Here is a 15,436-nt window from a genome sequence, read left to right as displayed (position 1 = left end):
GGAGGTCATCAGTGCTGTGGCCGTTACAGCAACCACACTCCCTCACAAGTACCGTGCACTTCACATCACTCACTCACTCACACGGCACCACACACACTCTCACATCACACTCGCACGCACACACACTCACCTCCGAGCACACACCTCTCACACGATCACACAGCTCTCACACTTGCACGCACTCACCTCCCTCACTCCACACCACCACTCATTCACCTCACACTCACCTCACTGGCACACACTCACACTTTGCACACTCACTCTCACTCAGTCACACTCACCTCAACACTCACACAGCATTCTCGCACGCACAGTCACACTCACTCCGCAACGCCACACACACACACTCACTCACACTCGCACACAGCTCATGCACACACTCGCTAACTCACCTATCACTTGCACACACTCACACACGACACGCGCTCACTTCACCGTCACGGCACCGGACTCGCACTCACTGCTCAGCTCACACACTCACAGCTCCACTCGCACACACTCACTAACACAGCGTCACTCACTCACACTCACACACTCTCTCAAAACTCACACTCGCACACACACTCACACTCGCGCACACACACACTCACTCGCACACTCTACACACGCATCTCACACTTTCACACGCACACACTCGCACCACACTCACTAGCTCGCGCACACACACTCACTCACTCGCACACTCACGGCACAGATATCACAAACTCGCCACATAACGCACCACTCGCGCACACACACACTCACTCCGTCACGCACATCACTCACGCTCACTGCACTATCACTCACTCACACACTCACGCTCACCACACACTCGCAGTCACGGTCAGCACACTCACTCGACTCGCACACACTCACTCACACACTCTCTCAAAACTCACTCGCTCACACCTCACCGCACTTTCCCACACACACGCACACTCACTTGCACACACTCACTCACCACACTCACTCTCACTCAGTCACACTCACTTGCAACACTCACTTCACATCACTCATTCACACACACTCCAGCTCACACACTCCGCACACACAACACTCGCACACTCACATCACACACACTCGCACACACACACTCATGCCACACACCCACTCACACCCTCAACATCTCACCTTCGCCACCACACACTTACACACTCACTCACATCACAAGCACTCCACACTCACTCGCACACTCACTCACACACTCACACTCGCGCCACACACGTCAACTCACTCCACACTCTCAACTCGCACACTCACCACATCCACACACTAACACCCACTCCACAGCACACACTGCACGTCCACACACAACCACTCCCTCACACACACACTCCGCACACCCTCAATCACACTCACTCACTCACATCACTCACACTCACACTCATCTCAAAGGTCACTCACCACCATTCACTCGTCACACACTCCACGCACACATCACACTCTCTCACGCACACACACTCACACACTCACTCGCACACTCACTTGCACACACTCACTCACCTCAGCACTCCACCTCACTCACACACTCACTCGCACACTCACACAGCACACACATCACTCACCACCTCTCTCCACTCACTCACACACACACTCACTCAACTCACACACTCACTCACAACTCCGCCTCACTCACTCGCACACACCTCACCACACTCTCCCTCGCACACACTCACCACACTCACGTCGCACACTCACTCGTACAACACTCACCACCACTCCACCACACACCACACACTCCCACTCACCACACAACTCCCACCTGCATGGCCACGAACAATCAGCACACGCAGCACTCACAACACACACACCCCCAATCACCCTGTCACTAAAAAGTCACTCACTCACACACCACCCACCCCCCTCTCCAACTCACAGTCCACCGCACACTCACACACCTCACGTCCACCCACCACCACTCACACACCCAAATCACCTCGCACACACTCACACACACTCACTCGCACACACTCACAATCGTTACACACTAATCAGCCACTCACTCACACACACACTCGCACACACACTCACCTCACACTCCTTCACTCACAAAACTCACTCACGCTCACAACACGCTCGATCTCGTCAGCACACACTCACCGCACTCACACCAATCGTCCGCACACAGCACTCCTCACAGCACACCACTCGGCACACCCACAGTCACCCTTCACACACTCACTCACCTCACACTCGCACACACTCACACACTCACCTCGGCACACTCAACTCGTACACACTAACACACGTCACCACACACACACACACATCTACACGCACACACTCACTCACACTCACTCACAACACTCACTCACATCACACACCGTCCGCTTCACACTACGATCACTCAGCACTTCAGCACTCTCGATCACACAGCACACTCAACGCGTCATCACACTCCATCGTCAACACACTCACTTCACCCCTCACTCACACAACTCGTCGACAGGACGACTCACACACTATCAGCGCAACGACAATTCACGTCTGTAGCACACTTAAGGCCTCAATGCGTCACTCACACACACACTCGCTCACATCACTCACTTCACACTCACTTCACAAAACATCACTCACAAGTACAACAACTCGCTTCACAAAAAAAACACATCACAGGCACTCACGTAGACTCTTCGCCACACCATCACTCACACACACTTCCTTTCGCACTAACCACTCCCCACACACTCTACTCACCTCGCCGTATTCACAATCGCACAACACTCACACACTCACTACTCGCACACTCGTACTACGTACACACTAACACACTCACTTCACACACACACTCGCCAACACAAACTCACGTCACACTTTCACTGCTAGACTCACAAAACTCACTCACTCACACACAAAGATTCGCTCATGACACTCACGCGCACGTTCACACCACTCTCTCAGGCACACACACTCGGCACAACAGTCACATCACACACTCGCACACAAGCCACTTACTCTCACACACACTCAGCTCACACACGTCCGCAATCACTTGTCGTTTCGCACACGCTTAATGCTACACACTCACCTAATCGCCTACACACTAGCTGCACTCAATCAACTACGTTCGCAACACAGACACTTCACTGACACTTCACTCACGCAATCTCATTCACACTAACTCCTCCTCACACACTCACCTCACCTATTCGCACACTTCACTCGCACACACATCGACACTCACGGTCACACACACACATCAACTGACATCCGCAGTTCGCACCTACACTCTATCACTCACTTTCACCCGCACCTCACACATCTCACATCACACACACACATCTGCACACAACACACCACACACACACTCTACTACACGTGTCTCATCTGTCGTTCTCTGCTGGTGTCAGGTCTGGTGGGGAAGCTGAATCCTACTGAATAAGGTGGTATCTGATCCAACCGCTGAGCTCTCGCATCATTCATCGAGATCATCAAGACGGTCTGCTGTGTCTAGCGTCCTGCAAGGACTGACTATGCTCTTTTTCCGCAAGTACACACCTGCAGGAAGTAGCCAAGGAGTCCACCAATCAGAGCATCAGCGGGCAGGCCCGTCGCAGGAAAAACAAAAAATGCTGAGTTAGTGGCGCAAGCCGATTCAGCGACCCAATGTGCAGATTGCAACAGGAAAAACGGCTCCATCTGGAAGTGGCCAATGAGCCGGTCACCAGATCAGTAGCACATTGGTATCGGGCACCGCTATTAGGCAGTCCCCGCCATCAAGCAATCAGAGCAGCGGGGCCGCGCATTAAGGCATCGCAATCATAGCACGTGGCTCGCGCAGGAGGCAGCCAATCAGAGCAACGGGCAAGCAGGAGGCAGTCCAATCAGTCACGCTCAAGGAGAACAATTCTGTGGAGGGAGAGGAAAGCGGAAACCTGAGAGTGGCTAGCAACTTCACTGCTGGCAACGGGATCGAATGAGGTCGGAGCTATGTAGTGAATGTGTGTCACATGCCTCTATGCTGTTTTTACAAAATCATTTCTAACACAGGTTTGCAGTTTGTTTCTTCTTCTGTATGTGGGTGTTTTAATTAGCCAGTGCTTCTGTTCTTGTGTAGCATAGACTTGTTTTGGACACATTTTTCCTTCTGAAAAGAGGAGCATGAGGTGTGGAAATCAGAATAAAACAAATAAAATAACATGTGTTTGTCAGTAGCAGTACTGTGTCTTATATATTTTGGTGAAATCGCTAAGTCCTATATCCTCGGTCTGGTGGATATATGAAGATTTTGTTATAACTCAATACATGAGTCTTAATAATTCGCCTTAATACCAACTCCTTCCCATGAAACAGTTCATCTGTCTGTTGTCTTCGTGGCACATCAGAATCGGCAGACACAATAAATTAGTTTAGTAGAGCTGTTTAACAAAAAAACGCTGCTGAATCTGTGTTCGATTTCTCTCTCTTGATTCCCCACCAGAACACGCTTTTTCACTGGAGGAAGTGTTTTTTATTGATAATAGACTCTATGTATTTGAGTTAAAAGCGAAGCGGTTTTATTGCTTGCTGGCTTCGTGGTCCATTTTCATGTCGTGTGCGGTCTGAATAATGCTTGATAGATAGTTTCTAATGCACTAACAGCTACATTACAGGATTATCATGGAAGATAACAGAACCGCTTCACAAACTTAGCCGGCTTTCGTGATGTTTTAGACAAAAACAGGCCTCATCCTTGAGTACTTATGGCATGAATGTTTCTCATGTCTTTAAACGAAACTGTGGTAAATCACGTGCAGCTGCTATTAAACCCACTCAGGGTACATTTCACATAATAAAATATATATTTTATGTTTAGGATTTTGATTTTTTGCTATGACGTTTCTGATGTCTCAAATTTTTTAATTGTGGTTATGGGCATTTAATTATGTATTAACTAATAGCAAAACCTTTACATATAATATTTTTTTTTACTGTAACAAACAGGTGAGTTACATAATACTAAATGTACATGAATTTTTTAGTTCTGATTTATTTCTGTATCAATAGTTATTTTGGTTAGGATAGTTGGGAAGGCAACATTTCTCATTTTCCTGTAGTTAACAGAAACTAAAATCCTAGATAACATAAATTAAATTGGGCAATGTTTTTATCGTGTTATATATTTATAGTTTAGTACTCAGGTTCACGAGTGTTTTTTTTTTCTTTTTTTTTTTTTTTTTTTTTTTTTTTGGATAAGCCGAACTGAGAGGCTTTTTTTAATAATACAAAATAATATTCTAAATGTTCATTGTAAGTGGTAGTAAGTGAAACACCATCAGTTTTACTGCTGAGGTCATGTGTGTGTGTGAGTGTGGTGAGTGTGTGTGAGTGTGTCTGCTCCTTTCTGTCTGTCTGTGCTGTGTGTGTGTGTTGTGTGTGTGTGTGTGTGTGTGTGTCTCTCTCCTGTCTGTCTGTCCTCTGTGTGTGTGTGGTGTGTGTGTGTGTGTGTGTGTGCTGCAGTACCGCGGTGCTCGGTAGGCGGCAGTGCTCCGGCGCGCACTCACAGCAGCGGAAGCGGCGGCGCAGAGCGCTGAGTTCGGCGTGAGTTCGGCGACGGTGATGATGATGATGATGGACCCGCTGGACGCGGTTCTGGACGAGGTGGCGCGGAGGGTTTGGACGGCATCAGCATTCAGACGCTGTGGCTGCGGCTGCGGAGTCGACAGCCCGAGCTCGGTCTGAATCTGGACCCGCTCAGTCAGCATTCATCTGGAGCTGCTTGATCCGAGCCGCGGAGATCCGCTTCTACCTGCTGCCGGAGCACCGGAGAGCCGTGACCCTGCGCGACCGGTACCGCTCACTATAGACCTCACTATTATCATTTATCATTTAGCAGACTCTTTTAATCCAAAGCGACTTACAATGAGAACAGTAGAAACAATCAGATCAACAGAGAACAACAACAGTATACAAGTGCTTTATGATGACAAGTCTCCAGTTAGTCGGTACAGAACCGCGGTAGCCAGGGTTTTTTTGAATATGATAGACAAAGAAAAAAAAAAAGGTAAGTACTAGTATTAGTTGGTGAAGTGCAGGTGAAAAAGATGAGTCTTTAGATTTTTTTGAAGATGAGTAAAGACTCAGCTGTTCGAATTGAGATCGGGAGGTCATTCCACCAGCTGGGCGCAGTCCAGGAAAAAGACAGTGAGAGTGATTTTGAACCTCTTGGGATGGAGCACAAGACGTCGTTCACTTGCAGAGTGCAACTTCTGGAGGGCGCATAAGATTGAACTAGTGAGTTTAGGTATGAAGTAGAGTGAGTGTGATCAGCGTAGCAGTGATAGAAAAGCCATGCTTCTGAATGACAGATCCTAATGACGTCATGTAGATGGAGAAGAGAAGCGTTCAAAGTAATGAGACTTGAGGAACCCCAGTAGCAAGTTGTTGTGACTTAGAAACTTCACCCCTCCAAGACTCTGAAGGATCTATCTGAGAGGTAGGTCTTAAAACCACTGGAGTGCGTTCCAGAGATGCCCATCTTCTGAGGTGGATAGGAGAATCTGGTGATTAACGGTGTCAAAAGCAGCAGACAGGTCCAGCAAAATGAGTCCTGAGGATTTTGAAGCTGCTCTTGCCAGTCGCAGGGCTTCAGTAACCGAGAGCAGGGCATCTCAGTTGAGTGGCCGCTTTTGAAGCCAGATTGGTTGCTGTCCAGTAGGTTGTTCTGTACAAGAAACATAGAGAGCTGGTTGAACACAGCTCATTCGAGTGTCTTTGCAATGAATGGAAGAAGGATACCGGTCCTGTAGTTTTTCTAGAAGTGCTGGAATTTAGAGATGGTTTCTTCAGCAGTGGGCTTACCCGAGCCTGATTAAATGCTGAGGGAACTGTACCAGAGTGAAGAGAGGAGTTGATAATGTGTGTTTTGTTTTGTAATTGTTGTGGGTTTCTTATGCCATTAATATACACTGTGTTCAGAAGCTTGGGATCAGTAAGATTGGGAAATATTATTACTATTCAAACAGCTGTTTTCTGTGTGATCTCTGTTAAACTGTAATTTATTTCTGTGATGTGCAGCTGTATTTTCAGCATCATACTCCAGTCTTCAGTGTCACATGATCTCAGAAATCATTCTAATTGATGATTTGCTGCTCAAGAAACTTTCTGATTCTTATCAATGTTGAAAACATTTGTGCTGCACAATATTTCTGTGAAACTGTGATGCATTTTATTTTTCAGGATTCAAAGATGAATAGAAAGTTCACAAGAACAACATTTATTTGAAATTTTTTCTTCTTTTTTTAACAATAAATCTTAAATATCCTTTTATCCATTTAACACATCCTTGTTGAATAAAGTATACATTCTTAAAAAAAAAAAAAAAAATTACTGACCCCAAACTTTTAAAAATGAGTGTATATTGTAACACAAAATTTCTGTTTTGAATAAACGCTGCTTTTTAAAACTTTTATATCACAGAGAGTCCTGGGGAAAAGTATCAAAGGTTCAAAGAAAATGAACAGCACAGCGCTTCCACACGAAAAACAGAGATGTTTTAACACACTAATTAATAATTTAAAATATGGGCCTCAAATTTGGCCCTACTTGTTAAATGCTTAAAAATAGTAAATAGCAACACAAAGACAACCCATTTTTTAAAATTTATATTATTTATATTTACTTTATAATTTTTTTTACTGTAACCAAAAGTGAGTTAAATAATAATAAATTACATATGTAAGTTTAAATGTATTTTGTATAAATATTATTTTGTTTAGGATTTTGTCAAGGCACATTTCTCATTTTCATGTATTTACTAAAACCTAGATAAAATAATTAAATTGCCATGTTTTCATGTGTTTATATTTTATAAGTTGTACACAGTTTTTTTTTTTTTTTTTTTTTTTTGGAAACCGAACTGAGAAGCTTTTTTAATAATACAAAATATATTCTAAAGTTCATTGTAAGTGGTAGTAGTGAAACACCATCAGTTTTACTGCATGAGGTCAGTGTGTGTGTGAGTGTGAGTGAGTGTGTGTGAGTGTGTCTCTCTCTCTGTCTGTCTGTGTGTGTGTGTGTGTGTGTGTGTGTGTGTGTGTCTCTCTCTCTGTCTGTCTGTCTCTGTGTGTGTGTGTGTGTGTGTGTGTGTGCTGCAGTACCGGCGGTGCTCGGTAGGCGGCAGTGCTCCGGCGCGCACTCACAGCAGCGGAAGCGGCGGCGCAGAGCGCTGAGTTCGGCGTGAGTTCGGCGACGGTGATGATGATGATGATGGACCCGCTGGACGCGGTTCTGGACGAGGTGGCGCTGGAGGGTTTGGACGGCATCAGCATTCAGACCCTGTGGCTGCGGCTGCGGAGTCGACAGCCCGAGCTCGGTCTGAATCTGGACCCGCTCAGTCAGCAGTTCATCTGGAGCTGCTTGATCCGAGCCGCGGAGATCCGCTTCTACCTGCTGCCGGAGCACCGGAGAGCCGTGACCCTGCGCGACCGGGTACCGCTCACTATAGACCTCACTATTATCATTTAATCTTTTAAAGCAGACTCTTTTATCCAAAGCGACTTACAAATGAGAACAGTAGAAACAATCAGATCAACAAGAGAACAACAACAGTATACAAGTGCTATGACAAGTCTCAGTTAGTCTAGCACAGAACACGTAGCCAGGGTTTTTTTTTTTTAAATGAATATGATAGACAAGAAAAAAAAGGTAAGTACTAGTATTAGTTGGTGAAGTGCAGGTGAAAAAGATGAGTCTTTAGATGTTTTTTTGAAAATGAGTCAAGACTCAGCTGTTCGAGTTGAGATCGGGAGGTCATTCCACCAGCTGGGCGCAGTCCAGGAAAAGTCAGTGAGAGTGATTTTGAACCTCTTTGGGATGGAGCCAAAAGGGACGTCGTTCACTTGCAGAGTGCAAACTTCTGGAGGGCGCATAAGATTGAACTAGTGAGTTTAGGTATGAAGTAGAGTTGAGTGTGATCAGCGTAGCAGTGATAGGAAAAGCCATGCTTCTGAATGACAGATCCTAATGACGTCATGTAGATGGAGAAGAGAAAGCGGTCCAGTGCTGAGCCTTGAGGAACCCCAGTAGCAAGAAGTTGTGACTTAGAAACTTCACCCCTCCAAGACACCCTGAAGGATCTATCTGAGAGGTAGGTCTTAAACCACTGGAGTGCGGTTCCAGAGATCCCCATCTTTCTAAGGTGGATAGGAGAATCTGGTGATTAACAGTGTCAAAAGCAGCAGACAGGTCCAGCAAAATGAGTCCTGAGGATTTTGAAGCTGCTCTTGCCAGTCGCAGGGCTTCAGTAACCGAGAGCAGGGCAGTCTCAGTTGAGTGGCCGCTTTTGAAGCCAGATTGGTTGCTGTCCCGAGGTTTGTTCTGTACAAGAAACATAGAGAGCTGGTTGAACACAGCTCATTCGAGTGTCTTTGCAATGAATGGAAAAGGGATACCGTCCTGTAGTTTTCTAGAAGTGCTGGATTTAGAGATGGTTTCTTCAGCAGGTGGGCTTACCCAGCCTGATTAAATGCTGAGGGAACTGTACCAGAGTGAAGAGGAGTTGATAATGTGTGTTTTGTTTTGTAATTGTTGTGGGTTTCTTATGCCATTAATATACACTGTGTTCAGAAGCTTGGGATCAGTAAGATTGGGAAATATTATTACTATTCCAAACAGCTGTTTTCTGTGTGAATCTCTGTTAAACTGTAATTTATTTCTGTGATGTGCAGCTGTATTTTCAGCATCATTACTCCAGTCTTCAGTGTCACATGATCTTCAGAAATCATTTTAATATGATGATTTGCTGCTCAAGAAACTTTTCTGATTATTATCAATGTTGAAAACAGTTGTGCTGCACAATTTTTTTCCTGTGGAACCTGTGATGCATTTTTTTTTTCGGATTCAAAGATGAATAGAAATTCACAAGAACAACATTTATTTGAAATAGTTTCTTCTTTTTTTAACAATATAATCTTTACTAACACTTTTTATCCATTTAACACATCCTTGTTGAATAAAAGTATACATTTCTTAAAAAAAAAAAAAAAATTACTGACCCCAAACTTTTAAAAATGAGTGTATATTGTAACACAAAATTTCTGTTTTGAATAAACGCTGCTTTTTAAAACTTTTTATTCATCAGGAGTCCTGAGAAAAGTATCAAAGGTCTAAAAGAATTAAAGCAGACAGCAGCTTCCACACTGATAATAACAGAGATGTTTGAACAGCAGTCTAATTAAAAATTAATATGATGTTGGCACGTCTACTGGCCCTTACTTGTTAAAATGCTTAAAAATAGTAAATAGCAACACAATTATGAAAAGACCCATTTATAAAATTATTATATAATATTATATATACTTTATATATTTTTTTTTTACTTAATATAGATATGATGTATACAGTAATTACAACTTCTCTAATGTAATTTTTTTTTTTTGTGCTTTGGAAATTCATCATAATTAGATTTATAAATTCCCGCATTTTAGGCTCATCTTTGAGTTTCTGTTAGTGTAGTTGTGTAGTATTTCTCCTACATAGTGTAGTTAAGATGTGTGTTTGACGACAACACTTTCAGAAGCATTTACAGCTGTGTGCAGAACAGTTGCATGTCCTGTTATATCTTACACTGCTGAGATTCATTTGGTCATTAATGTTAATAATGCAGTGAGTTCATTTGGTCATCCGAAACTGTGTCTCCGAGACGCTTCTAGACACCAATTAACTTCTATGAACTGAATGAAGTCATCATTTGGTGAGCATCGTTTGTGTTTTTAAAACAGGTTTTGTCCTCGTGCACTTGATCAGAGTTTCTCAGGAGCTTTGCAGGGGGTCCCCCTCGAAGCGTCTCGGAGACACCGTTCTTCTGGATTGAGTCTGTCTCAGTTTGTTCTGTTTTCTTCATGTGACTCCAGACAGACTGATGATGATCAGATCACATCTCTGTGTGCAGCACAAACATCTCACTGCATTATTAACATTAATGATCAAATCAATGTTTTCTAATGTAAACTGATATCACCTACTGACACACGACAGCAGAAGATAGAAATAACTGACTTAAAACCAGTTTATCTGCTGAGAATACACATGTTCTGATCATTCTGGCCAGCGTGACCTCCCGCACGTTCCCCCACATCAGAATGAACAGATAGTGATGAGTATCTTGAAGTGTGTGTTCACGGCGCGTTTCTGTGTGGGGTGGAGGTTTGTGGGGGGGGACCGGGACACCGGTATCCACGAGATGCAGGAGGCGGAGCCGCTGGACTTTTATCCGTGAGTGTGGTGAGGAGGATCCGGGCGGCGTTCAGGGCTCCTGTCATTTTTTCAGGGCGGAGGACGTGAGCGAGCAGATCCGAGCGCTGATCTGGGGCGCCGCTGACGCGGAGCAGGTGCAGAGCCGGTGAGAGACAGGAACACAGCCGGCTGTGAAACTACTACAACTATTACTGTACCTGTCACCCTCTCTGTGTGTGTGTGTGTGTGTGTGCTGCAGCTGGAGCGAGAGGCTGGTGCTGGTGGCGTCTCAGGAGCGCCGCTATCGAGCTCTGATCGGAGACGAGGGAAACCCCGAGCTCAAGCTGCCCGACCTCTGCTACTGCATCCTGGAGAGACTGGGCCGCGCACGCTGGCAGGGAGAGCTGCAGAGAGACCTGCACACACGCATCTTCAGGTACACACACACACACACACACACACCACAACACACACACATAACACACCTCACACACACACACACACACACACACATAACACACCTCACACACAACCTGCACCACCATCTATCTTTCAGGTCACACACACACACACACACACACACTCACACACATTATCATTATCATTGTGAGACTCCTGCACACATTGCAACAAGGTAGCTTTCACTACATACACACACACACACACACACACACACACACACACACACACACACACACACACAGAGAGACCTGCACAACACGCATCTTCAGGTACACTCACACACAAACACACACCACACACACACAGTATAGAACCTTGCACACACGCATCTTATGTACACTCACACAAACACACACCACACACACCACACACACACACGCACCACACACACACACACGCACCACACACACACACACACACACCTCACACACCACACCACACCCACACACACACACACACACACACACACAGAGAGAGCCCTGCACACAACACTCCACAGGTGACACACACACACACACACACACACACCACCCACACACACACCACACACACACACACACACACCTCTCACCCACACACACACACACACACTCTCCACACTCACACACAAACACTCACCACACAGCTCACCAACACACACACACAACACACACACACTGTCACACACACACACAACACACATCACACACCACACATCTCACCACACTCCACTCATCAAACACACACGACACACACACCCTTCAGGTACACTCTCAAACCCACACACACACACACACACACGACCACTCACACACACACACTCTTCTCACACTCACACACCAACCACACAACACCACACAGATCACTCACACACACACACACACACATACACCACACACACACGTTAGTGAGAGCTGTATGTAGGGCAGTGGTGTTCTGGGAGTTGTGGTGGATGTTGTGTGGGTTGGCCGTGACGTGGAATGCAGGGAAGATGCATTACCCATGCGAGGAAGCCTGGACAGGAACGGCGGATCACGCCTGCAGTCACAGACCGCGGGCTCTGGGCTCGCCGCCCCGTAGCCCATCAAGCACTCGGCCCTGCTGCTGCTCACAAGCGCCTTCCTCCACGCGGGACAGGTCCGCACACGCAAAACAATACGACACTCCATTAACAACTCATAATGTCACAGGCTCGCTGACCCCGCCCATCGGACCGTCCGTCGTTTCAGGAGGAGTAAGTCACGACATCCTGATGGATTCCATCAGTTTAACCTTCTCTGTCTGAGCTGCCCCCGACAAAGGACCCGGCATCATGATGAAGCCTCCGCCGAGAGCAGCTGGTGAGGGTACCACACTACTGTTAATCTCATATTTACAGTCATCAGTACAGCTATTATCAGCAATGTTATAGATATCTAACAATATCACTGACAATAAGATTTAGACATTAGTGATATTAGCTGTAATGCTGTCTGTAAGTCTGGCACAGTGATGATGTCATCTCTGATGTTGTGTGTAGCGTGTGAGCGACCGCGCACGTTCCAAGCGCGTCTATCAGTACATGCTGGCCGCTAAGCTGGTGAGCGTGGCGAGGATCCCTCTGAAGGATTTCCGACCCCGGCGGGATAACCTTCAAACGCTATGAGGTCAGAGGTCACGCTGGCCGCAGTGTCACGCGTCTGATTGGAGCGGCCGGGTGAACCGATCGGGCTCGCGGTGGAATTGTTCTTAGGCACTGATGTCTTCGCGGCGCCTGCCTGAAGCGCAGCCATCGCACGGACAGAAGGGAGGCGGAGGAGGACGCAGGGACGACGAGAACCACGACGAAGACGGCGCATCGCCGTCAGTCAAGAGTAAGCGTCCTCGGCGAGCCGCGAACAGTCTAGCTGAACATGCTCACGCAGGCCTACCACATCGTACTTTCTTCAGACCATCCACTACTGCAACAACAATATACATAACTATCTTGACAATTGAAATATTAACCATGATGTCATCAATGATCAATACTTTCTAAAAATTGTTAACATATAACGCTCACATTGTTAACTATAATGCCTATGAACCATAAACTATAATGTTGTAACGATAATGTTTGGGCATATCATAACTATAACGATAATGATACCTCTAACGAGTAATACCTATCGCATTACAATTATAATACCTCTAACTGTAACAATAATACCTATAAACTGTAACATACTCCTGTAATGAAAACGGTAGTTTTACCGATATACTAATCCTATAACCATCTTAACATATAAAACTATAATGTTAACAAAAATGCTTATGACTGTAACAATGTTAACAATAATGATAGCTATAATTATAACTGTAATCTTAGTGATAATATCGTAACTAATCGTGATGATGATAACTATAATGTTAACGATAGTACTTATAACTATAATAACTGTAACATTAACAATAATAACGATATGTTAACGATAATATCTATAACGATAACTATAATGTTAATGATCAATCTTAAGTTATAGGATAATGATAACTCTGATAACTCTAGTACGGTAAGGAGAACTTTAAATCTAACTATAATGATACACTGATATAACATTAACTATAAAGGTAACTATAACGATAACTGCAATGTTAATGAAAAGTAGTTGTCATTTTTGTTAACATTATAGTTCTAGGTTTTGTTACACTTACCCTTATTGGTTTTGTTAACAGTAGCTATACCATTATCAATAATGATAACTATAATATAAACTTAATTGTAGTTACATGATAATGTAACGGAGGCTATATATATTAGATAGTGTTGTGTTTATTGTAACGCTTCTGCCGTTTTTGGTACGTATCGTTGTGTTTTGGGGACGTGATTCTAGAGTGATTATTCTAGCTGTATAGTATGGCGTTCTGTGAGTTTGTGTTTGATCGGTGATTGGCTGCTGCAGTGTGTCGACCGGAGACTAGAGGGATCTCCTCAGTCGCTGCGTGCAGGACGGCTCACATCGGGAGCGGGAGGGACGTATGGTCTGCAGACTACTGCGAATCGGCATGATCAGGTATCATACATCGAGAATTCTGGCACAGATCACCACAGTGTGAAGAGCTACTTCCACTGCTCCTCGGGTGTGTGTGTGTGTGTGTTGTGGTGTGCCTCAGGGCTTCATGGCGGACGAGGGCCGGCGCGGACCACCAATACATCACAAGCTGTTTGTGATCAGAGCCAGCTCAACCAGCATTTCCCTAAAGAGCGGCAGCGCAGCCAAGCACCTTGCGCGTCCCACACACCTCAGCACCGAACCCCTGGAACAGGAAGTGAAGGACCACCCCGCAGAAAACACACACACCCCAGGCACTCAAGCCGTCCAAACTCAGCTTCAAACAGGCCACGCCCCCTCAAAAGTGAGTGACCATCCAGCTGTTGCTTTTAACTACTTACTGAGTTTTTCATTTTGTGCTAGTTTTGTTCAGAGAAGCCCTCTGCGCAGTGGGCCGGCGGCGAACCTCTCAGACGGTCTGAGGCTGCTGACTCCGCCCCGCACAGCGCCAGCCAACACCAGCAGCCAAGGACACGCAGCCGGTGATCGTGGAGGGGCGGGACGGAGGTCAGTGTGGATTCGTGTGAAACAGACATATCAAATATACTGTACATAAATATATCAAATATTATGTATTTTGAACGGAATAATGACTTTTCCACATGCAGTTAGTTACTTTTTGGTGTACGTAGGGATCCATTACTCTGAAACACTTTCCAACACGACACGATTGAACATTCTGTCATAATCTCTCTGAGACGAAGTGTACCTAACATCGACGTAAAAATAAATTAGACAGGAACTGTATAATAACTTTAATTATACTGGGCACGTTAATGATAATAACATTA

Source organism: Cyprinus carpio, chromosome B1 (genome assembly GCF_018340385.1).
Source record: "Cyprinus carpio isolate SPL01 chromosome B1, ASM1834038v1, whole genome shotgun sequence".
NCBI classification, from domain to species: Eukaryota; Metazoa; Chordata; class Actinopteri; order Cypriniformes; family Cyprinidae; genus Cyprinus; species Cyprinus carpio.
Note: the sequence above shows the minus strand (reverse complement) of the source record.